At 45.8% G+C, this 14,370-nt stretch overlaps 1 protein-coding gene across 15 annotated transcripts in view; it reads right to left on the reverse strand.

Annotated features, from left to right (window-relative positions):
- Positions 1–14,370, reverse strand: part of MAP7D2 (MAP7 domain containing 2) — a 109,905-nt gene that overhangs the window by 19,694 nt on the left and 75,841 nt on the right.

Raw genomic sequence — 14,370 nt, forward strand, 5'->3', positions numbered from 1 at the left:
GGTTCCCCATTCCTTTTTAAATGCTGAGGAACACAGCCAACAGATGGGGATGGGGGCTGTTTTTTGGACGGTCTCAGGTTTAAAAGAATCTCTCTTCTCCCAACTGGGCAGATGCAAAAGGTGAGGACAAGCCACTTGGTTAAAACACAGGAGCTCGTCTTATGTCTGCTGGGAAAGGGTCTGTTACAGGTACGCCAGCCTAGGCTGGGCTCCTGGTGAGTGCTGCTTGTTCAGGACACAGGTAACAGCTTAGCTTGAGATGCCCAGTTTCCCTAGAGGTTTGAACAGGGATGTGGGCATCTGTACAGAGTTCCTCTAGGAAGGATATAAAGTAATGTAAACAGAAATTATAAGTCATCACCCTCAATCCTCAGCAGGTTGAACCATGAATTGCTAATATCTGACTTTTTTGATCTATAAAAACAGCAATAAAAATGGCAAATCACCCTAATATTCAAAGACAATTTTTCACCAGAGGCTTAGAGTTACCTAATCAGATCCTGGTAATAAGGGGAAATATGATCAGATCAATATTAAACTTGGTCTTGAAGGAGAAAAGAATCCTCAAGTGCCATGTGGACTTTCATATTAGCCAAGTGGCTTCCCTGTGTCCTCATGCCATTAGGCCTGGAGCAACTCAGAACTCCCAAGACACCTTGTCTTTGTGGATGGTGCTTCGACTCTCTGCAGACTATTCTCCCCTCTGGCCTTGGGCTCAGGCCCCACACTCGGGTTCTCCTAAGGGATGTGGTTTTTCAGAGTGCTTAGCAATCAGGTGGTTTTTTCCAGGTACGCTATATAACGCTGGTCTTCTATTTTTTCCTAGACTCTTACCAAGTAAAAGCCATGCAGAGAATCCCCCTGCCCCGCCATACATATACGCCCGCATAGCAGGCTTCCTCAACCTGGCATCACTGACATTTGGGGCTGGATAGTGCTTTGTTGTGGGGTTGTCCTGGGCACTGTGGGATGTTTAGCAGCATCCCTGGCCTCCATTCACTAGATGCCAGCAGCAGTCCGCTCCCCATGCAGGTTGTGACAACCAAAAATGCCTTCAGACATTGCTAAATGTCCCCTTAGGGACAAGATCTCCCTCAACTGAGAATCCCTGAGACATGGGGTAGGGCGGGGAGGGAGAAAGGGAGAGAGAAAGAGAGGGAGAGGGAGAAGGAGGGGGAGGGAGGGAGGGAGACAGAGAGACAGAGAGAGAGAGAGAGAGAGAGACAGACAGAGAGAGAGACAGAGACAGACAGACACAGAGACAGGTGCACACACACTCTGTCTGTACCCAGTAGGTAAGAGTGGAGCTGTTCTGCATGGTGACCTTGAGGGTCCTGAGAGCCTTGGCTCGAGAGGTAATGTGTGAGTGCCTCTATGATTCGCACGTGAGTCCTCATGTGTTCTGACACAGTCAGACCAGGTCCTTACCCTGGCCATTTGGAGCTCAGACCCCCAATCACACTCTCTGCAGTTGTGTCCATGTTTACTCAGTGCTGTCTACACACCAGCCACTAGGCTGCTAAATGTCTACAGACACATATTTGTGTACATATGTGTGTAAATGGTATGACACAGGTACTATTATCATGGCCACTTTACAGATGAGAAAACTAGGCTTAGAGAGGTGAAATGGCTTCCCACAGTGAACCAAGCCACAGAGCCTTCTTATAGCTCTGCTCTACTTCCTGTGTTGCCAGGGCAGCTAAGTCTGAGTTTGAGGTCACCAAGACCCCAAGATGTTCTTTATAGAACTGGCATAGAGTAAGCACTCAATAGCTGTTAGGTATTGGTGTTGATCAATTAGATGATAAACTAAAAATCCAAATAATCCTCACAGACAAGAATGAACCAAAACCAGGAAGATGAACTGTAATAACAGGGGAGCCCATGTCCTGCTTGCTCACACTGACAGTGCTCCATTGAGCATGGTTTTCCAATGAGTTACACAATGTGTACTAACTATATGCATTAGTTGAGCCTGCATTTAGTCTCAATTAATATGTATAAAGATACAGACGGTGGTCTTTTGCTTGGCCACGTCTTCCTTTCATGCTGTTATCTAAGGTGAGTGGCGCCCACAGTAGAGCTGTATACCCGCCACCCGACCACCACGAGGGTGTCTCAAGAGACTTGGTCTAGTGCCTTGCCAAGATCAAAGCACATTACCTCTCCACTGGATTGTCATGTGAATGATATGTGTCCTTTGATCCAACAACAGTACAAAGGCAGGGAGTGGATTTGAAACTTGGCGATAGAGGCTGTAGGAAAGACTACTATCTCGTGGTAGATGATAACAGATGGAAACACTTTCTCATCCCATAAGCATTCCTACCTTGACCTGTTGAGGAGGACTTTCTGGCATTGGAAGGCCTGGCAAATCTCACCTGATCTTCTTACTTGCCCTCACCCTCCTCCCCATGGAATGAGGTACAATTTCTCTGATTGGTGAGAATGAGCAAAGGTGCTAGGTGTGCACAACCCTGCCTGTTCTTGTTCTCTCCCTGGAACTTGCCTGCGAGCCCACACTCTGGGCTTCTCTAAGCAGTATAGAAAGAGGTGGGTTCTGCTTCGGGGGTCCCTGAAGTGTGCTGGCACTTCTGCCCATGAATGTCTCCAGGGCTGGACTGGGGGGAGTGGGTGGGAGGCCTGAACTGGCTGCAGCCTCAGCAGCCATAGCCAGCATCTGAGTTCCAGCACGACCTCTGTGTCTGCTTAAATGGCTCACACACTCAGTCAGTGTGGCAGGATCCTGTTGGCTATGTCAGACCCATCTAAGTAGATGGAAATGCAGGACAAGATCCTAATCCTAGGGAGAAAAGGCCAGGGTGGCCTAGGTGGGGGAGGGTCTGACAGCCTCAGGTTGGCATAGCCCTGAACAGCCTTGCTTGTTTTAAGAGAATGGTCACATGTAGGTTCAGTTCACGCCACAGAATGCGAGGTTCCATTCTAAATAAAACTGGACCAATTACCCATGAGCACACATTTAAAAATAACTTCTACCTGAGAAGTAAGGGTGGATTCTTTGGGATAAAGCTCATTAAGAAGTCTGTTTACAGTCCCCGACCCCAGCCCCTGCCCAATAAACAGAGTAAGTTAGAAAACACACACATACTCGTATGCACACACAAACATGACCTTCAAATTAGAAAAGTGTGGGCAAGTCATAGATGTTTTTTTTTTTTACAGTGAGTGAACAAAATACAGAATTAAAAAAAAGAAGTTCCCAATGTTATCTACAGTCTGTCAAGTTTCCTGCTCATCCTGCCTTGCCACTTGCTTACATGGACTTTGTACCCTGGCAGCTGCCCTGCAAAAGTGCTAAGCACAGGTATCTGGAAGAAACTAAACCACAAGGCTGGTATGTCAGACTGCACGGCTCTCTGGCCAGCCCCGCTCACATTGCTGAAAGCTAAAGAAAGTCTGGCAAGCTATTTTTCAATTTCCTGGAAATGGGTATCTTGGCTGATTAAAGAAATACGAATTAATTAGGGGAACTCACTGTGCTTGTACGGAGCTTTATTCTGAAGTACCTTCTCATCTATTTAACAAGGGTCTATTTGATTGCCACAGTAATCCAGTGAGGTAGGTAGGAAATTGCTATTAACCATATTTTAGAGAAGAAAACCAAAGTCCTAAGAGTTTAAACAACCTTTCCCAAAGAAATGCAAACAGACAAGAGTGCCAGGGCTGGCACTCAAGGCATTTGTTCATTGTCTCACTTTTTTACCTCTTCCACTTTAATTTTTCAAGGTCCAATAAAAATATAACAAAGGGGATTCACAAGGTGTGTTTAGGATGGTAAACTAGGCCTTCCAGGAACATAAGGCAGTATGATATAACCTTTTAGGATCCATGACTGGCAGAAAATATGAACAAACACCTCTGTAAACACAGTGGCAAGAATAACTCTCTGGAGAGGGTTGTCATGCCTCTGAATGTGAGTTGACTGCAAAGTGGAACCCCCAAAGGACTTTTTTCCTCCAATCTTGGAATCTAGCTCCATGTTCTCCAAAACCACTCGACTCCATGCACAGTCAGTGAACACAGCCCACTCAATGCATGGGAGGGGTCTTGGCTTCATCAGCACAGCTCAGCCAACATTCAGAAAAGTTTGTTACTTCCTAGATAAGAAAGAGCAGCAGTTTTATACCAGAGAAACCTGGGAACACCACCTTAATCCAGTAATCAAAGTTAATATCACCAGTAATTAAACAAACTGACATCATAGCCTCCTGATATGACGTACTGAGAAGGACCCAACACCTCTGCCACGAGATTCCTGCCCAAAGAAAAGAACGCAACCTGAATGTAATTAGAGGAAACGTCAGGCCTATCCAAACTGAAGGCAGTCCTCAAGACGGCTAGCCTATATTCTTTAAAAATGTCAAGGTCGGCCGGGTGCAGTGGCTCACGCCTGTAATCCCAGCACTTTGGGAGGCTGAGGCGGGTGGATCACGAGGTCAGGAAATCGAGACCATCCTGGCTAACATGGTGAAACCCCGTCTCTACTAAAAATACAAAAAATTAGCCGGGTGTGGTGGCATGTGCCTGTAGTCCCAGCTACTCGGGAGGCTGAGGCAGGAGAATCACTTGAACCTGGGAGGCGGAGGTTGCAGTGAGCCGAGATTGCACCACTGCACTCCAGTCTCGGTGACAGAGGGAGTCACCATCTCAAAAAACAAAATACAATAAAATAAAATAATGTCAAGGTCAGGAAAAAGAATGGCTGAGGAACTGTTTCAGTTGAAAGAAGACTAAGAAGATGAGACAATTAAAAGCAATGTGGGACCCTGGGTTGGACCCTGGACCATGAAAAAAAAAATGATATAAAAAATCTTATTGAGCCAGACCTGGTGGCTCATGCCTGTACTCCCAGTACTTTGGGAGGGTGAGGCAGGCAGATCACTTGAGGTCAGGAGTTTGAGACCAGCCTGGCCAACATGGTGAAGCCCCATCTCTACTAAAAATACAAAAATTAGCCAGGTATGTGGTGTGCCCCTGTAATCCCAGCTACTCGGGAGGCTGAGGCAGGAGAATCACTTGAACCTGGGAGGCAGAGGTTGCAGTAAGCCGAGATCACTGCACAGCACTCCAGCATGGGCCACAGAGCAAGAGTCTGTCTCAAAAAAACCCAGAATCTTACTGGGACACCTGGCAAAAGTTGCACATACATTAGAAATTAAGTAACAGTACCAAGTTAAACTTTCTGATTTCCATAACAATGGAAAATAATGTCTTCGTTCTTAGGGGCAAAGGGGTATGATGTCTGCAAGTTACTCTCAAACGGTTCTGGGAGAAATCTGTGTATGTGTGTCTGTGTGTGCATCTATGGAGGATGAATGTGAGAGACTGTGCAAGACTGAGTGAGGGTAATAGGGGATGGGAAGGATGACAGAAATGTGGCTACAAATTAATACAGGATAAAAGGTGTGGAAGAAAGGGTTCTGTGTTCTAGTCTTGTAATTCTTTTGCAAGGCTGAAATGATTTCAAAATTTAAAAGCTGAAAAAACTGGTGTAAATTCAAGTGATCCTCTGATAAGACTCAAAAATACAGGACTGAGTGAGTATACAGGTATGGTTGCAAGGAGGGGACATCACTTGACATTTTCAATTACGCTCTTCAGGAAGAATTTCAGATAAGAATGTAAAAGCCTACTAGAGAATGATGTGGTGGCAAAAACAGCAGTTAAGTCGCCCTTGTGGGAGCCTAGTCTGCTGTAGATGCTTATCTGTGGGAGAGGATAACCAAGCCACACATCTCCCAGAGAAGCTTATGGGAAGGGCACTCAGCCAGGATCCATTAAATGTCCTCAGCCACCAAAGGGATAGCCTGGGTCTGGGAGGGAGCCTTCCACAGGCCTGTGATTTGGAGTAAAGTGGGAGGTACTTGTTTTGGGCCATCCAGACACCTTTATCCTAATTTTTTCCCTCATATGGAATATGTTTTGTTTTCAATACATGATAAAGCGAAATTAAACTAGGTCCCTGAAACAAAACTGATCTCAGCTATGATCTACCTCTGGAAGTGATTATCTTTGGCACACTGAATTTTCCAAAGTTGGCCACAATAATATCTCCCATCCCACAAGATCTTATCTTTTGAGTTTATCTCTCCATCCCATTGAATCTAGGTTGGCCCGACTGCTTTGACCTATAAAATACAGCAGACAAGTAACGCTGTGCCATTTCAGGGCATAGTCCTTCACTGGCCTGACAGCTTCCGCTTCCTGACCCAAAAGATGCTCAATCTTGGGGCCATTTCTTGTTGGAACCCAGTCACTGTGAGAAGCCTAAGACATACAGAGAAGGCATAGCAGGCACTGTGGTTGGACAGACTCAGCTGAGCTCCCAGCCAATAGCCATCATCAACTGCCAGGTGGGAAAATGGCCCATCTTGAACCTTCAGCTCATCTGAGCTCTAGGTAACTGCAGCTCCAGTCAACACTGGACTGCAATGGCATGGAAGACCCTGGGTAACCCAAGTCAACCCACAGAGCAACTGCACAAAAGATCCAAAGAGAGAACCTCCCGGTAAGCCCAAGTCACAGAACTGTGAAAATAAATAATAAATTACTGTTTAAGCAACTCAATTTTGGGGGCTTTGTAACAGCAGTAATAGACAGCTGAAATATTACCTATCGTAATGACCAAACTGACTTAGAATATATTTTTAAGAATATAAAACCATTAGAGAATATTTCACGCTGAAGACCTGGAAGTACAGGCAGCATCAACACTCAGAGGCAGAGACGGGCTGGACAAATCCACTTGGCCACACTGGATTTCTTTTCTCTAGGTTACGGGAACAAAGCTATGCTCCATCTATGTCTTTCAGAGTGTTGTTGAATCTAGTTTTCTAAAACCCATGCAAGTACCCAATGATGAAAACAATAAAAATAAACTTGAACACTTAAAAGAGCAATGCTGTTAACATGCACAGCCACCCAACAGTGGCTTAGTTTATCTGACATCAGGCAGGAGAACAATGCACTGTCAGAGCTTAGGAGGGCACAGGAAAGGAGATCATTAATCACATGACCTGCCTGGGATTCTGGATGGGTGAGTTCAAAGGGCTAATTAAGCCCCTTTTCAAAGCCACATCATTTCCAGTGTGTTTTAAAAATCACACACTTGGTCTGCACAGAAGGAATGTCAAAAATACCAGTTTTGGTGGGGGGTTTGTTTTGTGTGTGGCACCATTCTAAAAATCAAGTAAGTCTTTTTTATTATGTTTTTCCAACACTGAATATGCAAGAGAATATTTACAAAACATGTAAGGTATAAAGAATGATATAAATGGCCGGGTGCGGTGGCTCATGCCTGTAATCACAGCACTTTGGGAGGCCAAGGCGGGTGGATCACTTGAGGTCAGGAGTCCAAAACCGGCCTGGCCAATATAGTGAAACCCTGTCTCTACTAAATATACAAAAATTAGCCAGACGTGGTGGTGCGTGCCTGTAATCCCAGCTATTTGGGAGGCTGAGGCAGGAAAATTGCTTGAACCTGCCAGGCAAAGGTTGCTGTGAGCAGAGACTGCGCCACTGCACTCCAGACCAGGCGACAGAGTGAGACCCTGTCTCAAAAAAAAAAAAAAAAAAAAAAAGAATGATATAACTGGCCAGGTGCGGTGGCTTGCACCTGTAACCGGAGCACTTTGGGAGGCAGGGGCAGGTGGGTCGTTTGAGCTCAGGAGTGAGCAAAGGGCAAAGTCCTCGAGCAGGTTTGGTCTCAGCATTTTCCCTATCTGCCAGGTGACCCTGCCCTTGCCCCCCAGCTTCTCCTTCCCTTCTTACTTGCATCCCATACCACTGCTATGTCTGAATGTTTGTGTCTCCTCAAAACATGTGAGTTGAAACCCTAACCCCATGGTGGTGGTATTAGGAGGTGGGGCCTTTGGGAAGTGATTAGGTCATGAAGGTGGAACCCTCCTGAATGGCATTAGTGCCCTTATAAAAGAGACCCCAGAGAGCTCCCTTGCGACCCTTCCATCATGTGAGGACACACTGAGAAGATGGTTGTTCATCAATCAAGAAATGGGCCCTCACGAGACACTGACTCTGGCCATACCTCGATCATGGACTTCCCAGCCTCCGGAACTGTGAGAAATACATTTCTGTTGTTTATAAGCCACTCAGTTTAGCAGCCAAACAGACTAACACACATACATACTGAGCACCTACTGTGCAACAATAAATCAAGACAGTTCCCAACCTCATAGCAGTCTAGCAGGAGATTGCTAAGTATAAAATACTAACACCAAGCAATGAGGCATAGACCAACCCCGCCTATGCCCTAGTTTCATGCATGGCTCTGCTATAATGTCACCTTCTCAGAGAATCCTTTCCTGACCACCTTATCCAGCTACTCCCTTCCACCACTCTGTCATGTGAACCGGCTCAATTTTTTTCCATAGTGCTTATCGCCACTTGATCTTATCCATGCTGTTCACTGTCACATAAGCTCCAGGAGTGCAGGGACTTTTGCATCCTCAGCCCTTAGAAGAGGCCTGGATGTTAAGTGAGTGAATGAAAGAGGGCTGTACACGATGCTCTGTCAACACAGAGAAGGGGGTGAATTCAGCTTTGGCTGGCTCTGGAGAGGATGATGGCTGAGCGGAGTCCTGAGAAGACGGGTAGTTCTTTGGATTAGGGCCTGTACTGTGCTCAACTGTGTACAAGGCTCCCCCCACCTTGCTGGAGGTTCCTTGAAATAGGGACTGTTCTCACTCATTTGGGGATTCTCTGAGGCACTGGGCATAGTGACCTGCATTCATTCATTCCACAAATATTTAAAGCACCTACTATGTGCCTACTAGTGTTCTAGACAGAGTGAAAATTAAATTTTTTTTTTCTCTAAATTAAACTGCATAAAAAAGTCTGGAATTTTAACCAAGTCTCTTTGATCAGGGACAGCTTTTACAAAACTCAGATGATGTGTCCTTTAAAATATAAAACAGTTGGCCAGGCGTGGTGGCTCACACCTGTAATCTCAGCACTTTGGGAGGCTGAGGCAGGCATATCACAAGGTCAGGAGATTGAGACCATCCTGGCTAACATGGTGAAACCCCATCTCTACTAAAAACAAACAAACAAACAAACAAACAAAAAAACCCACAAAAAATTAGGTGGGCGTGGTGGCACGCACCAGTAGTCCCAGCTATTTGGGAGGCTGAGGCAGGAGAATCGCTTGAACCTGGGAGGCAGAGGTTGCAGTGAGCCGAGATTGCACCGTTGCACTCCAGCCTGGGCGACAGAGCAAGACTCCGTCTCAAAAAAAAAAAAAAAAAAAATATATATATATATATATATATATGTATGTGTGTGTGTGTGTGTGTGTGTGTGTGTATAAAATAGTTCTAGAAACACAATCTTCTTCAACATTTTCGACTTCATATTATTCTAAGTGAACTAATGCAGAAACAGAAAACCAGACACTGTATATTCTCACTTATTAATGGGAGCTAAACAATGAGTACACTTGCACGTGAAGAAGGGAACAACAGATATTGGGGCCTACTTGAGGGTGGAGCGTGGGAGGAGGGTGAGAATCAAAAAACTACCCATTGGGTACTATGCTTATTACCTGGGTGGCAAAATAATATGTACACCAAGCCCCTGTGACATGCAATTTATTTTATTTTTTATTTTTTGAGACGGAGTCTTGCACTGTTACCTGGGCTGGAGTGCAGTGGTGCAATTTCAGCTCGCTGCAACCTCCGCCTCCCGGGTTCAAGCGATTCTCCTGCCTCAGCCTCCCGAGTAGCTGGGATTACAGGCACGTGCCACCACGCCTGGCTAATTTTTTGTATTTTTCGTAGAGACGGGGTTTCACTATGTTGGCCAGGCTGGTCTCAAATACCTGACCTTGTGATCCACCCGCCTTGGCCTCCCAAAGTGCTGGGATTATAGGTGTGAGCCACCGCGCCTGGCCTGTGACACACTCAATTCATCTATAGAACAAACCTACACATGTGCAACTGAAACTAAAATAAAAGTTTTTTAAAAAAAGATTTTCGGCCAGGCGCGGTGGCTCATGCCTGTAATCCCAGCACTTTGGGAGTCCAAGGTGGGTGGATCACGAGGTCAGGAATTCGAGACCAGCCTGGCCAACATGGTGAAACCCCATCTTTACGAAACATACAAAAATTAGCCGGGCGTGGTGGCGCACCCCTGTAATCCCAGCTACTTGGGAGGCTGAGGCAGGAGAATCCCTTGAACCCTGGAGGCAGAGGTTGCAGTGAGCTGAGACTGCACCACTGCACTCCAGCCCGGGTGACAGTGTGAGATTCCATCTCAAAAAAAAAAAAGGATTTTCAACTTCAAAGAAACAGCACAGAGCCAGTGAGCTAGTTGTGACCTTGTTTCTAAGAAGCCAACTCCAGAAACCCCCAAACCAACGAAAGAACTCCATCCTTAATATTCTGTTCCTCTAGAACTACTCCTGGTACCAAAATAGTTCTAGAGGGACAGAAATAATAGGATAGATGCATATATAAAGGGGAGTTTATTAAGGAGTACTGACTCACAATCACAAGGTGAAGTCCCACAATAGGCCATCTGCAAGCTGAGGAGCAAGGAAGCCAGTCCTTGCGATCTGAACTGCCTATCATGAACTGGGTGCTTTCTGACCTATCTAGCCATAAAGTGGGGTGTGTACAGCAGCATTCTATCATCAAATGGAAATGGTATATACATGATCAGGCTCGAGCAGGTCCTGAGGGCACAAGCAAATTACATGAGGAAGTTGCTCAAATGCCCTGTCACCCTGCCTTCTCTCCCCGAGCCTGCACCGATGTCCTCATGGGTGGTGTTGGGGGGTTCCCTATGATCAGCTGACAGAGGAAGAGAAGACTAGGGCCTGATTTACAGATGGCTGTGGATGATATGCAGGCACCACCTGAAAGTGGACAGCTACGGCACCTACAGCCCCTTTCTGGGACATTCCTGAAGGACAGTGGTGAAGGGAAATCTTCCCAGTGGGCACAACTCTGAGCACTGCACCTGGTTATGCACCTTACTTAGAAGGAGAAATGGTCAGATATGTGATTATATACTGATTCATGGGCTGCAGCCAATAGTTTGGCTGGATGGTTAGGGACTTGGGAGAAGCATGATTGGAAAATTGTGACAAAGAAATGTGGGGAAGAGATATGTGGATGGACCTCTCTGAGTGGTCAAAACTGAGGATATTTGTATCCCATGTGAATGCTCACCAATGGGTGACCTCAGTAGAGGAGGATTTTAATAATCAAGTGGATAGGATGACTCGTTCTGTGGACACCACTCAGCCTCTTTCCCCAGCCGCCTCTGTCATTGCACAATGGGTCCATGAACAAAGTGGCCACAGTGGCAGGGATAGAGGTTACACATGGGCTCAGCAACACAGATTTCCACTCACCAAGGCTGACCTAGCTACGGCCACTGCTGAGTGCCCAATCTGCCAGCAGCAGAGACCAACTCTGAGCCCTCAATATGCACCATTCCTCAAGGTGATCAGCCAACTACTTGGTGGCAGGTTGATTATACTGGACCTCTTCCATCATGAAAAGGGCAGCAGTTTGTACTTGCTGGAATAGATACTCTGGATATAGGTTTGTCTATCCTGCACGCAATGCTTCTGCCAAGACTACCATCTGTGGACCCATGGAATGCCTTACCCACCGTCATGGTATTCCGCATAGCATCGCCTCTGAACAAGGCACTCACTTTACAGCTAAAGAAGTGCAGCAGCAGGCTCATGCTCATGGAATTCATTGGTCTTAACATATTCCCCATTATCCTGAAGCAGCTGGATTGACAGAACAGTGGAATGGCCTTTTGAAGTCACAATTACAATGCCAATTCGGTGACAATACTTCGCAAGGCTGGGGCAAAGTTCTTCACAAGGCTGTGTATGTTCTGAATCAACGTCCTATATATGGTACTGTTTCTCCCATAGCCAGGATTCACGGGTCAAGGAATCAAGGGGTGGAAATGGAAGTGGCACCACTCACCATCACCCCTAGTGACCCACTAGCAAAATTTTTGCTTCCTGTTCCCGCAACATTACGTTCTGCTGGCCTAGAGGTCTTAGTTCCAGAGGGAGGAATGCTGCCACCAGGAGACACAATAAAGATTGCCACCTGGACACTTTAGGCTCCTCCTACCTCTAAGTCAACAGGCTAAGACGACAGTTAGTGTTGACTGGGGTGATTGACCCAGACTATCAAGATGAAATCAGTTTACTACTCCACAACGGAGGTAAGGAAGAGTATGCGTGGAATATAGGAGATCCCTTAGGGCATCTCTTAGTTTTACCATGCCCTGTGATTAAGGTCAATGGAAAACTACAAGAGCCCAATTCTGGCAGGACTACAAATGGCCCAGACCCTTCAGGAATGAAACTTTGGGTCACTCCACCAGGTAAAAGACAACGACCTGCTGAGGTGTTTGCTGAAGGCAAAGAGAATACAGAATGGGTAGTAGAAGAAGGGAGTCATCAATACCAGCTACGATCACAGGACCAGTTGCAGAAACGAGGACTGTAATTGCATGAGTATTTCTTCCTTATTTTGTTAAGAACATGTTTGTGCATGTATACACTTACTCTGGATATAGGTTTGCTGCATGCAATGCTTCTGCCAAGACTACCATCTGTGGACCCATGGAATGCCTTATCCACCTTCATGGTGGATGAAGAAACTATTGTCATTTCCTTTCTCTTTCCTTTATCATGTGACATAAGACTTACTGACGTCATATCAGCATTTAAGTGTTAACTTTATGTAATAGCATTTGGGTTGGGGATTGGTGTGCTTCCAGTTGTAGGAAGGATAGGCGTAATTATGACCTTATTATTTGTCTTTATTTGAAGATTATGTATGATCTCAGGAGATGTGTATGGGTTCAAGTTGACAAGAGGTGGACTTGTGATGGTTAATATTGAGTTTCAACCGGATTGGATTGAAGGATGCAAAGTATTGTTCCTGGGTGTGTCTGTGAGGGTGTTGCCAAGGAGATTAACATTTGAGTCAGTGGACTGGAAGAGGCAGACCTACCCTCAATCTGGGTGGGTACCATCTAATCAGCTGCCCGCATGGCTAGGATAAAAGCAGGTGAAGGTGGCTCACACCTGTAATCTCAGCACTTTGGGAGGCCAAGGTGGGCGGATCACGAGGTCAGGAGATGGAGACCATCCTGGCCAATGTGGTGAAACCCCGTCTCTACTAAAATATAAAAAATTAGCTGGGCATGGTGGTGCATGCCTGTAATCCCAGCTACTCGGGAGGCTGAGGCAGGGGAATCGCTTGAACCTGGGAGGCAGAAGTTGCAGTGAGCTGAGACTGCGCCACTGCACTCTAGCCTGGCGACAGAGCAAGACTCCATCTCAAAAAAAAAAAAAAAAAAAAAAGCAGGTGGAAGTGGAAGAGCGTGGAAGGACGACTAGCTGGCTTAGTCTTCTGGCCTACTTCTCCCATGCTGGGTGCTTCCTGCCCTCAAACATCGGACTCTAAGTTCTTCAGCTTTTGGACTCTTGGACCTTCGACCACAGACTAAAGGCTGCACTGTCGGCTTCCCTACTTTTGAGGTTTTGGGACTTGGACTGGCTTCCTTGCTCCTCAGCTTTGCAGATGGCCTATTGTGGGACTTTATCTTGTGATCATGTGAGTTAATACTACTTAATAAACTCCCCTTTATATATACATCTATCCTATTAGTTCTGTCCCTCTGGAGAACCCTGACTAACACAGGCTGTTTCTCTTTCTTATGGTTTGTGTGTTCACTGGAGTAGCACTTTTAATTTCCTTCAATAACTTTTCCTTTGCATTCATGACTTGGCTAACTGGTGCCAGAGACCTAGCCTTCAGCCCATGTCAGCTTTTGACGTGCCTTCCTCACTAAGCTCAATCATTTCTAGCTTTTGATTTAAAGTGAGAGATCTGTGGCACTTCCTTTCACTTGGACACTAAGAGGCCATTGTTGGGTTATCAGTTGGCCTCATTTCAATATTACTGTGTCTCAGGGTGTAGAGAGATCCGAGGAGAGGGAGATGGGGGAATGGCCTGTCAGTGGAGCTGTCAGAACACACATATTAAGTTTGTCATCTTATATGGGTGCAATTCATGGCACCCCAAAACAATTATAACAGTAACATCAAAGATCATTGATCACAGATCACCATAATGGATATAATAATAATAATAATAATAAACTTTGGATATTTTGAGAATTACCAAAATGTGACACAGAGACAAGAAGTGAGCACACACTATTGGAAAAATGGCATCGATAGACATGCTCAGTGCAGGGTTGCCACAAACCTTCAATTTGTAAAACAAACAACAACAACAACAAAAAACAGTATTTGCGAAGTGCAAAGTACAACAAAAC

The sequence above is a fragment of the Pongo abelii genome, chromosome X, assembly GCF_028885655.2.
Source record: "Pongo abelii isolate AG06213 chromosome X, NHGRI_mPonAbe1-v2.0_pri, whole genome shotgun sequence".
NCBI lineage: Eukaryota > Metazoa > Chordata > Mammalia > Primates > Hominidae > Pongo > Pongo abelii.